We start from the raw sequence: 11,182 nt of genomic DNA on the forward strand, positions 1-11,182 counted from the left end.
GTGGGACCTGAAACAGCCCACAGCTGATATAACCTTAATTTCCCACTGAGCCTGAACATTTCTGACAGTAGAAAACATTTACCAGTGGACTGCTGAGCAGATCAAGATGGATACAGTTCTCTTGTTGTTTGTATTAGGAGGTAGGTCCAGAAGAAGGAGACAAATGGGGTCATAAAAGACATGTAGTGTTTATTTTATAAAGCTATTTATATAAATTTAAAAAGCTATATATATAAAGCTATTTATATATTTACTCATCCAGCCTCTCCAGTACTTAAAAAGGCAGCTGAGTGCGGCACAGGAATTTGAGTACAGAGCTGAGAACGGGGAGTGTAGCGGCTTTTGCAGGACTTGAACTGACAATCTAATTTTACTCCCAGTGTAATTGGAGTTATCTAATTGACTATGATTATTAAATTTATTAGACCGGTCAAAACTGGGGCAATACTAATAGGCAATCTGTGCCCAGAACGACTTTACCTAACAGCCAATGTACAAGTACTCACTAGATGATATGTTATATCCTAATTTGAAGGTACATGTGCTGGCTATGACTGTCAATTGACTTCAAGCTTGACCCTCACAAATACTGTATTCCCCTTCAGATACACTTTCTGTGGGGCTGCAATTCCAAATATTCTGCTGCATCTCCAAAGCCATCAGCAGATTTCTTTTGGGCATGAACTGGGACAACGACATTTTCAGATAAGCTTGGCCAGACGTAGTCGTTAAAAGAACTAGGCCAACGCAGAGCATCGTTAATGAAAGAAACACAGACCCCCCACAGGAAAATATGAACATCAGGTTATTTGGCCACCAGCTGATTCCTTATCAATAAGTGATGTAGCAGAAGGCGAAGTTGTATTAACACATGCTGAGAGGCGGCTGTCACATGGAGAGGCACCGCACTCGGGATAATAACCTGGTCTCAGTATTCTGGAGCCCACATCAAAGCATAACATGCCAGACACCCATTTTTTTTCCTTTTTTTTTTTTCTTTAGTTTTGATTTTCACACTACACATGAATAACCTGCTCAGCTAAACAGCCCTAGCTGCCTCCCACCGCGTGTGCCCTGGGCCCTGGGGAGCTGAGCTGGCTGGCTTCAGGGCTTCAGTTAAGTCACCGCTTGCTGGCTGGGTGTGCTTGCCCTGCCGTAGTTTGATACAGTCATATATTACAAACGACTCTTTTTCCCATCTCATGAGAAGGAAAACCATCAAAAACCGGCTGAATATTTGATCTGATGTAAAATGAAAGAATAATGCACTCAGTGTAGTTATAAGTTTGCTTCAGGATGTCGGCTTTGTTCACTCTGACCAAACTCTGTGCTCAGAGCTCACAGCCAGACAGCTAAGAGAAGTCTGAATATTATTTAAAGGATTGGTAAGGTCACCGTGGCCTGAACCTCTCGGGTCTGAGCTAATCTCCTTGGCACAGCAGCCTGCTCTTGCTCAGCAGCTTGTGCTTGCAGGTACATTCGTGTAGAGCAATGCCATCCAGTGGTTGCTGAGATTCATCACAAAGCCAATGGCTCCTTCCTGAGGGACATTACACGAGCCAGCCGAAATGTTTCTGCTCTGGTTCCCAGATAAGGCATTTCTCAGTTATTAAAAGACTGTGACAATGGCCAGCTTGATTGCTTCCAGCTTGTTTGGCTTTTTGCCAGTAAAACCCAGGTATGTTTTTAAGTAGCAGCCACTTGAAAATGGTTAATAGACATTTGGGGGGAAATAATATTTTATGTATGCAGTCAAAATACACATCGTCAGGCCTGGATTTTGGTGTGGGGAGTGGTTAAATGGAGTCACGTGGAAAATTACGCTGACTTTTGAGACAAAAATGCAGTCTGTGAATGAAACTTTGCCTGTCCAAAGGCTGGGAGATAATTGATGTCACTCGGTGGGACATTCTTCCTTGAGGACTATGCCCAAAGGAAAGGACAAGCACGGGCTGTGCTGTGCAGAACATTTCTCCATCAATGTCTCGTTTTAAGACCCCCAGCGCTGCTGGTTACACAAGGGCTGGACATTTTGGGAGGGACCTTAAACCTGCCTAGCCGCATCCCCTCTCTCACCTTCTCCCAAAGACGCACCATCACACGGTGGCACAGGCCAACACCCTGTAGTGACTAAATTAAGCTGGCAACATCTACTTGCCTGTTGCACTCCCCAGGTCAGATGTAATTGCATGGCCGCAGACGTGGATGATGTATCACACCAAAACCATGACCCTTTGGCCCATCCCCGGTACATTCCAGCACAGGCTCTGGCCGCGCTGAAGGGGGTGCCTGTACCCAGTGGGTCCAATCCTGCTTTACACCTGGGCCCTTTCACGCTGCTGCTGAGCTGCCAGCCGGGGTGCTGGGTGCCCGCCTGCTGCCCTGTTTCGGTGTGCTGCTGCTCCGGCTCTGCGGTACAAATTCCAATCAGGTGCAACAAAGCCCACCGGGTGCTGCTGACAACAGGTGTCTCATTAAACATCTCTCAACCTTACAGGCATTCGCATTGACAAGAACCAAACTCACACTCAATCACAGCTTAATCACAGCCAAACTCTATTAACAAGTCATACTAATTACCAACTTCTAACAATTTCTCAGGTTCAGAGGCAAAATATCCTTTCTTTATAGATGAAAACAGACTTGTGATACTCCAGCTCTGGCCATAATTATGTCCTTTTAAACAAAACAAAACTAAAATAAAAATCCAGACAGATCCCTTTGTGATAACAGTCCTGAAATTACAGTTGTACAACGGTATGTTTTGTTTGTTTTAATTTTGTATCTGCTATGTTGCCCACAAGGGTCCAATTAGCTTGTTACAGATGCTTGTATCAGTTTTATCCACTTGTCTTTTTAAAATTTTTTTTTAAGAGGGGTAACTTGTAGCACAGATTGCTGGCCTGCAGGCATCCAGAGATCAACAACCAGCTTTCTGTGATACCAAGCCCCCTGTGAAACAGGCAGTCCTTACCCACAGCATTCATAATGCAAAGGGTAAAACGAACAGAGGGGAGGGAGGAGCTTGCGCTGGATTTTGGATTATTGTGGAATAATCTGGTGTGTTCAAAAGTGGCCTGAAGATGGCAATTCTGCCATGGCTAAGAATAACTTTGACAAACTTTGGTTGCTACACCTTGGAAATTGAAATGCAGGTTTTATTTTTACTAGTGTGAAGCGCTGCCTTGCAACAACACAGAAAGCTCTTAAGATGTGGCTTTGAATTGTCCATGTCACTATTTATTCTTGTCCCCTGGTATGTTTGGCACACGTGTAATTCTGTGTTAACCTGGACGCTCTCCTCCATTGTGTGGCTGTGTTGAGTGCCCGAGCACTTGAGAACTCACTTGTGTAATCGATAGGCTTACAAAAGGGTACATATAAATAACATGAAGAATCTGACTTGAACTGACAGTGGGGGTATCGCAGCTAGGGCTAATGCCTCATCCTTAACTCATGCTGCTGCTGGAGAGGGAAAAAAAACACAACAAACCTGCAACAGACTGAGTTAAGGACTAACGTAAGATTTCCTAGCATTTTCTGAGCAGTGTGGCTCAAGGGAGAAAGCTTCCTCCAAGTACCTGCAGTGCAAAATACAGAAGCTAGATTTTTACCTGTTCTTGGGTTTAATTGCTGTTTGCTTTTCCTCCTCTTAATTTTAAAAGGAACTTAACATTTCTCCTGGAGGATTATAATGATGCAGCTCAGCAGAGACTCACCAGCTCGAGGCTTTGTATCCGCAGTTTTTACCTCCGGCACAGTCAGTTTTGTTTCTTCAGTGAGGCGCGACAGGCTGAGCACAGGATACCTGGAGCTCCTGGGAGAAGGCTGCATTTCCTGGGTAGGTTGGTGTGATGTGGGGTCTGAGTTCAGCTTGCTGTGAGTTGTTACGCGATGGAGCTGCAGGCATCTGGAAGCAGCTGCAGGGAGGAGCAGGGTGGCACCCAGCTATGGAGAAGAGTGAGGCAAACCCACCTACCTTCGATGCCTCCAGTGCAGCCCCACGGGCTCTGTTCTTTGCTCGCCTGCACTGCTGGAGACCAGCTGGGACCCTGGTGTGACAAAAAGTGACACAATGCCTTAATGGTAATGAAAGATGGGGGGAAATCAGTCCAAAAATTATCGTTACTTGGTAAATGCAGAAGGCTTGGGTTTAAGGTTCAGTGTTGAAGGCTTTGTCTTGCAAGGGTACAGCCCTCTCATCCTGACACTGCCATCCTCCTCTGTCCTGAGGCTGACTGGGTACGGTGAAGTGATGGCCTGCCAGGGGATGGAGCACAGACCATGGCGCAGATCTACAGACATAGATCAGCCCACTGTGCAAAGCATCGTACAAAGCTTTTCTGCAGCTTTCAGGCTGCAGATGGATCAGGCCAGTGTTTCCCTTCTTGCTAGCCTTCCACATGAGCTGGCAGCACCTTCCCAAATGTATTTCAGCAAGGAGATGTACCAGAGACAGATGGGATACAGTTAAGCTGCAGGTGAGTAACAGGGAAATCCTGGTGATGCTACACATGGGTGCCTCTACCCGACCTGACGGCATAGGGAGCCCTTTACCGGTACTGCACAGCAGTGGTGCTGCAAAAGGTGGCACCGCTGCTGCAGGCACTTTTGTTTCTACGACCCTGAGTAGATGTGCTTGGAGCAGCCACACTGCCACTGACAAGTGGCATCTCTCATGCCAGTGAAGGCGAGATTTTGAGGCTCAGGAACAAGGAGAAGTAGAGGGTTTGTTGGTTTAGTTTGTGTTTTGGTTTGGTTTTTTTTTTTTTTTTTTTTCCTGTGAAAATGCTTGTTTTCAGTGTGAGGTCCACTCCTGCTTGAGCAGCAGGAGAAAAAAAGAAGGTCTTTGTTCATAGCCATACTAAGGCAGTACAGGAGATGAGATATCCATGTGCAATGGAATAACCATGAGAACATTCATGCAGTGTTTCATCACGGGAAAACGGGATATTTTTGTCTAGCCACAGTCTCGTTCCTCTTCATAAAAGGCTGTTTCAGACCAGAGCAGAGCACCCTTTTCCCTGGCTTTTGCCAGCTGAGATTTGGTAGAAGAGGTTAGCAGGTGCTGATGCAGGCTTCAGAGGTTCTTGCTGGTTCCCACGTTCCTTCAGCATACAAGCCCAGGGCTGAAGCAATCTGGCTCCTTTTGGGGAGTACAGCGTGCATGATCAGCAACAACCCTTCCTGGTTCTGAGCTTTTCTCTGGCATATGAATTTCTCTCTTCTTCATGGACTTTTATTATTCCTGAAGTTACAACCCCCCCCCCCCAAAAAAAAAATACAATTGAAGCTTTATTATTTTGTGGAGCTGTCGCTTCTGATCAGAAACTGAAATCCTGCTTCATGTTCCTCCAATGTAGAAATCTGTCAGGTAAATAGAAATCACCTCGTAAAAGCCCTTAAACAGCTCTGGTTTATATTTTAATTGAGGAACAGAACATTTTAAGCACTTTTATTGGGTGGCGCCTGCTGAATGACAGATGTCTGTGGTGGAGTAATGCTGAGCACACTTTCATAAAACAGGGCAATTCCTTGCTTAAAACATTTACAATTAAAAGCTTGATTGAATAACAATGAGTTCTGTGCATGGAGCTCATTTCTGCACTTGTTTGTGCACCTGAATCAGGCTGTGATCATTCAGTAGGTTGGATACGAGGTGCCAGTTGCTTTGTTCAATGACCAAATAGTGCTCACGGGCACAGCTGGAAATATGCCTTTGATTTTTCACCAAGATAGAGATAAGGTATGCTATGCTGTGCTGTTAGACTTGTTAACACCCTCGTTACACCTGGGAGACTGGTTTTTGGATTTTTTTTTAAACTACATGTTAGTAACTCTCCCAACTTGTCAAGAACCAGAGATTTAAAAATGAACGCTAATCCTTAGCAGCTGAGAAAGTCTTAACTAGCTTCTGCTTTGTTTTTTCTATCTAGCTCCTGTGACCTCTATTACTGTAATACCCGAGAACGTCACCTTTGTTCGTGCACGGATACAGTATCTGAAGGAAGTTAGGTTGGTATTGATGGTATTTTCTTCTGTTACATGTGGGGAACTGAGGCACAGAGAAGTCACATGACTAGGCCAAAGGTGTTCTTCAAAAAGGGGTTCCAGTGCTGTAGGAACATGACCAGTCTTTGGATGGTATTTAAAATTCAGCCTTGTGAATGTAGAAATAAGCTTAAAGAAAGCACAAAACACCCAACAGCAAACCAGATGACACGGCACAAACTGCAGCCTTTCACTCAAGCCAACGAAGGGACTCAAGTGAGAAAGGATTTCAGGTTTCAGCCCTACTGAACTGAAAAAGACCGTGTCTAAACTGACATCAGCACAAACCTGAGAAGGCACAGAGAATCCTAATGGCAAGGACGTGAACCGCTGAAAAACAGCCTCACTTTTCTCAAAAAAAAGATGGACCCACAAAGTAGATGTTGCCACAGCAGAAAGAACATGTGTCATGGGAACAGCAGAGGCAAAATGTGTTGTGGGAAAATCTTGATGGATTCAGCCCAGGATGAGAATATGCAAATTGATGCAAAATTGAATGCAATTGAACAAGATGACATATATCCCAGCAATGAAGAAAATTTACAGCATACTCGGAAAAAAAGATGGAGTTTAAATCCAGTGGGGGTCTGAGGAAGTCTAAGCCATCCTCAGTGACTACATTTTGGCAGGAATATGAAGGTTTCTCCAAAAATGAGTCAGGAAAGTGCTGCAGAAGTGAAACAAGGAGTAACTGAAGTGCAAGGGCCAGTTAGAGAACTAAATGGAAGACATGTAACCCAGCCCTCCTACATAACAACAGAGTAGGTACTAAGTAATAATATAGTTTGTCTGCTACTAAAAAGTCACCCTGTAGTTCACTTCTGGGATACTGTATGTTTTTTCTCTTCTCGGCCTGCTCTACTGGCAGAGTGATTTTGAAGAGTTGCTGGTTTCCAGCTCCAAAGTAGCTAATTTCAGTTCCAGGGGAAACAAAACTCTAAACTAGCTTTATTTGTAAAATCCTTTAAGAAGTGGGAATGTCCTCTGGTTGTAAGAAAAGGGAGTGCAATTCAGAGCCTGGTACAAATTTAATTAAACATAATCTTCCTTGTGGAATTGAGTTACTGAGCTCTTTCAGGCTAAACATCCTTGATTTTTATTGTGCTGTCCTCCAATAACACAAACCCTTTTGCAGGGCCATGCTAGCCCATCACCTGCCTTCACTGTGGTGGCACAAGTTGCTCTGCCACCGACAAGGAACATTCTGGGAGCTAATAACTTTCTACTTTTACATGGCAAATCCATCTCTCTGGGTTGTCAGATCACTCCGACACGTCTCTCCTGCATCAGGAAACTACCAATGCTGTCCCCATGCTGCTGGGGTGAGGAACACACGGAGCCGCACCGGCTGCACAACAGCACCGACTGCCCTGCACCGCCCATAGAAACAGACAGACATTTCCAGCTACTTAAAAAAACTGCAGGGGGTTGGGTGGGGGGGTGGGGTTGGGAAATAATGTGTTGGGGCTGTTACTCTCTACAGAAATCAGGTCCCCTGATCTTGGATGCACGGCTGAGCTCGGCATGAGTAAAGGAGGGAGGTGTGCGCTGATGGAGGTGCTGAGGATCTGGCTTGCAGACCTGCCTTTGCGAAGGGTCAAGACAATCTCACGTAAGGCACAACTCTGTTAGTTTTGTTCTCTTTTTTTAGGACAGCCTTGGCTTTTTTCTGGGAATGACATTCTGCTATGTGTGAGAAATGAGAACAAATCAGTCTAAAGGGAAAGAGTGCAACACGTCGGCTGCAAGCCTAAATAAATACTAAGGTCTGCAGCTGCCTGGCCGAATTTTGTTTTTACATACGTAAGACAACTTCTATCAACGCAGTTGTATTTCACAAACCTCTCTCTTTTGTTGTTAACCATTTATAGCTGCTACCTACTGAACAATAACAAAATAATTGTTCCAACAAAAGGAAGTCATCTCTTTATTAGAAAAGAGATAATTCCTAAGCAAGATTATATACTGCTCTGAAAAGCTACTGGGACTTTCTAATGATAAATCTAGTCCCCACATGCCCCTTTTTCAGTGGGATGTGTTCTTTCAGCCTTGACGGTGGGCTGGGAGGTGTCCTCTGCCATCCCGGCACAATGGCCTTGGCTGGGGCTTTAGTATTCCTTGGAAGTGCCCCACTGTGTGTGATGAGGGTTTTCATGAAGATGCAGCCAGGGCTTGAGTCAAAGCACAGCAGTGTCGAAGTGAATCTTTCCAGGGATGCTGGGATGTGAAGTGCTCGTGGGTTTCTTTGACAACGGCAAAATGAGTCCTTGTGCTGTATTCCCCAGGCTTTCTTCTAGACGTCTACCAGTTACACCCTTCCTTCCCGCCTGCAATTAGCACTTACAGTGTTGCAAAGGGAGATGAGATTCGCTCTCCACCATCCTCCTCCAGAAATCGCTCACACCTTCCCCACTGGGTGGGAACATGCACTGTGGGTTAGGAAATATTCTCATAGTGGAATTACATTTGCAGCAATCCTACCCCCGCCTCCTGTTTTCTTCTGGCTATTAGATTCCACTGCTCATCGTGGTACAGGAGCACGTGAACACAAAAGCTCAGGCACAGCATTTGGTTCAGCAAAGACCCAAATCTCCGTGATTCTGTTCACCCACCCTCCCCTCCCCCCCCCCCAGAACTGCACATGCACAAATAGGGCCCAGTATGTTTCATACAGGGTAACTGGAGCTGGATAAGTGCCTGCAATTTTGGAAGAGTGGGTGAGGAGAGAAGTGGGAGTGTATGACCGTTGACCTTAATTAGAGGAGATAAAAATGTCGAAACATGATTCCTAAGAAAACCAAGGAAGGCCTCTATTGTCGAGTGTTTCCACATGGATGCCACTGAGAAGAGGTCAAGTGCTTTCTATATACTTTAAGTAAACAGCAGATTGTGAGTTCACTGTCTGGACTGGATTTGAGCAGCCTCTCTGTTCTGCAAGATCATAATTGAGTCTTATGTACTTGATATCCACCAACATTATTACTTGAGAGTTGTCAGGAAATAATACAGTGGTGATTAATAGTTATAAAGCTTGCTAGTAAAACTATGCCTAATGTCATATATGGCTGACCCCATACTGGAATTGTCTCGGGCTCCTACCCTAAAAGAGCAACAATGATGGACTTAAAAAACAGCCTCTGCTTTTGGTGGCTTTGTATGATAAAGACATGTCTCCTTGCATATTCATTATGTAAAAACTGCACATAGCCTTCAAAATTAAATCTGCTAAATGAGAAATAGGTTATATGTCAGGAACAGAGTGCTCCAAGTAAGGTATTTTATTTAAATGCTACTGTGAAGCATATCAAGCCAAATTAAAATGTTAGGCATAAAATTCTTCTGTTCATCTTTGCAGCTATCCTGACTGAAGGTTAAGAAGACTGAATGTGGTGGGTTTGTTCCAAAACCAGCTCCATTTGCCTACCTGGAAGTGGGACAACAACCTTATTTCAAATTTGCAAATTCACCTCTAGTGTTACAGCCGGCAATTACATTATTAACAGGTAACAGTATGTATCTCAGGTGCTCAGCATCTCTTCCATACCCAGGAGGGACCATGCCATCCCCTTATTAAAGGTCTTGTTTACAGACAGGGAAACTGAGTCAAAGAGCAATGATCCAAGACCTCAGAAATCAGTGGCAGACCATCCAGAGCCCCCAGCTAGACCCAGCAGACCTAATAACTTCTCCAGCTATTACAAGCAGGAAGAAAGGGCAGGAGTGCTCTTAGGGCATAATTGGAAACAGATGAATCACTGGAAATCTTCCTGTCCATTCAGTGGGCTTCAGCTGAGGATTTGAGATATTGTGACCCAAATTATTTAAGGTGTATTGCTGGGAGGAAGGAATGAGGCATGAAACTTGGAGAGCTTAGTTCCTGAGATTCCTCTTGGAAGCCAAGCTGTAAAGCTTTAGATGCACTTGAAGCAAAAAACTCCTTCCTTCCCTGCCTGCATCTGCCTGTGAAAAGGAAAAAGAAAGTGCAGCTGATTTGTGAATGCTTTCTTGCTAGAACTGTGGATTTGAAATCTCTGTCCTTGATTAAAGTGGGGAATGCAACTGCACAAGTCATTAATTATTACTGATAATCCAAAGTAGTGATGGAGCCAAATAAAAGTCTCCTGCCACTATGATCAGATTCTGGAAAAGAGACAGACCTGAGAGCCTCCAGCCTATTTGCTTTTCCCTTTTTTGTGCAAGATGTGTCTGAATTGCTAGGTCTCCAAACCCTGCGTGTACTCAGGGTACCTGATGTCTACAGGTACAGATCAAGAGATATGAACTTTATCTACACAGATGGCAAAAAGCAGCTTACAATTCCTTTAACATGTGACCAGTCCCAATTATGGCTTCTTCCACATGACATCAGTATGCGATGGAGGATCTCACTTTTTTTTTCGCCAGAGGCGAATGAATACATTATCCAGCAGTGAGGCGTGGGGCAAGCGGATGCGTAACTCTGGGGTGATTTGGATTCCACGCTCGCGCGGGGGTGTGAGCCAACCTCAGAAGTCATTTTCACTGATGCTGACACATAGGGCATCCCTCAGAGACCTGTCTATCAAACTGCAACATGCTTTGCAGAAAAATTAGATTACTCATGCTACAATAAAGAAGGAGAAGATGACGATGAAAAAAAAAAAAAAAAGGACTTCAAAATATAACAGCTATTTATTATATGAATAAAATTTCTGACATTGGGAAGGTATCCTAGAGACTTCTTATTTATTTATTTTACCTCTTGCAACCAATTTCAAGGAGAGCTAGTTGGAAAGACCCTATTAATTTGACACTGCCTCTGGAAAAAACACTACTTCATCATGATTGTCACATTACTGTACTTGTGAAATATCATCTTAAATAGTCATTACAATTTTGCTGCTGGTCTTGCTGCAGTCAGCAGCAGCAGGATTTCCTTTGGCTTTGGTAAAAGCAGGATCAGGCCTCCTCTCTCCCTCTCTGTCTCTCTGAATTGCAAATGGATTGTTCACGTGTCAGCTGGGTAACTAGGCAAAGTTCACCGTGCTCAGTTCAAAGCATGCAAGATGAAGCTCAGGGCATTTTACTCACAGTATTTGCCAAGTTCCTCAGGTCTACAAAAGTGTTAAAGTGGTTTAATACAAAATCCATA

The 11,182-nt window shown here is 44.3% G+C and overlaps 1 long non-coding RNA gene across 1 annotated transcript in view; it reads left to right on the forward strand.

The window, feature by feature from the left end:
- Positions 1-10,748, forward strand: part of LOC121091221 — a 52,707-nt gene extending 41,959 nt beyond the window's left edge. The window contains exons 4-5 of the long non-coding RNA XR_005828871.1: positions 5,937-7,663; positions 9,407-10,748. This is a non-coding gene — a long non-coding RNA (uncharacterized LOC121091221). The remainder of the gene's footprint in view (positions 1-5,936; positions 7,664-9,406) is intronic.
- The last annotated feature ends 434 nt before the right edge of the window (positions 10,749-11,182 follow it).

This window comes from Falco naumanni, chromosome 7 (genome assembly GCF_017639655.2).
Source record: "Falco naumanni isolate bFalNau1 chromosome 7, bFalNau1.pat, whole genome shotgun sequence".
In the NCBI taxonomy this organism is placed as follows: domain Eukaryota; kingdom Metazoa; phylum Chordata; class Aves; order Falconiformes; family Falconidae; genus Falco; species Falco naumanni.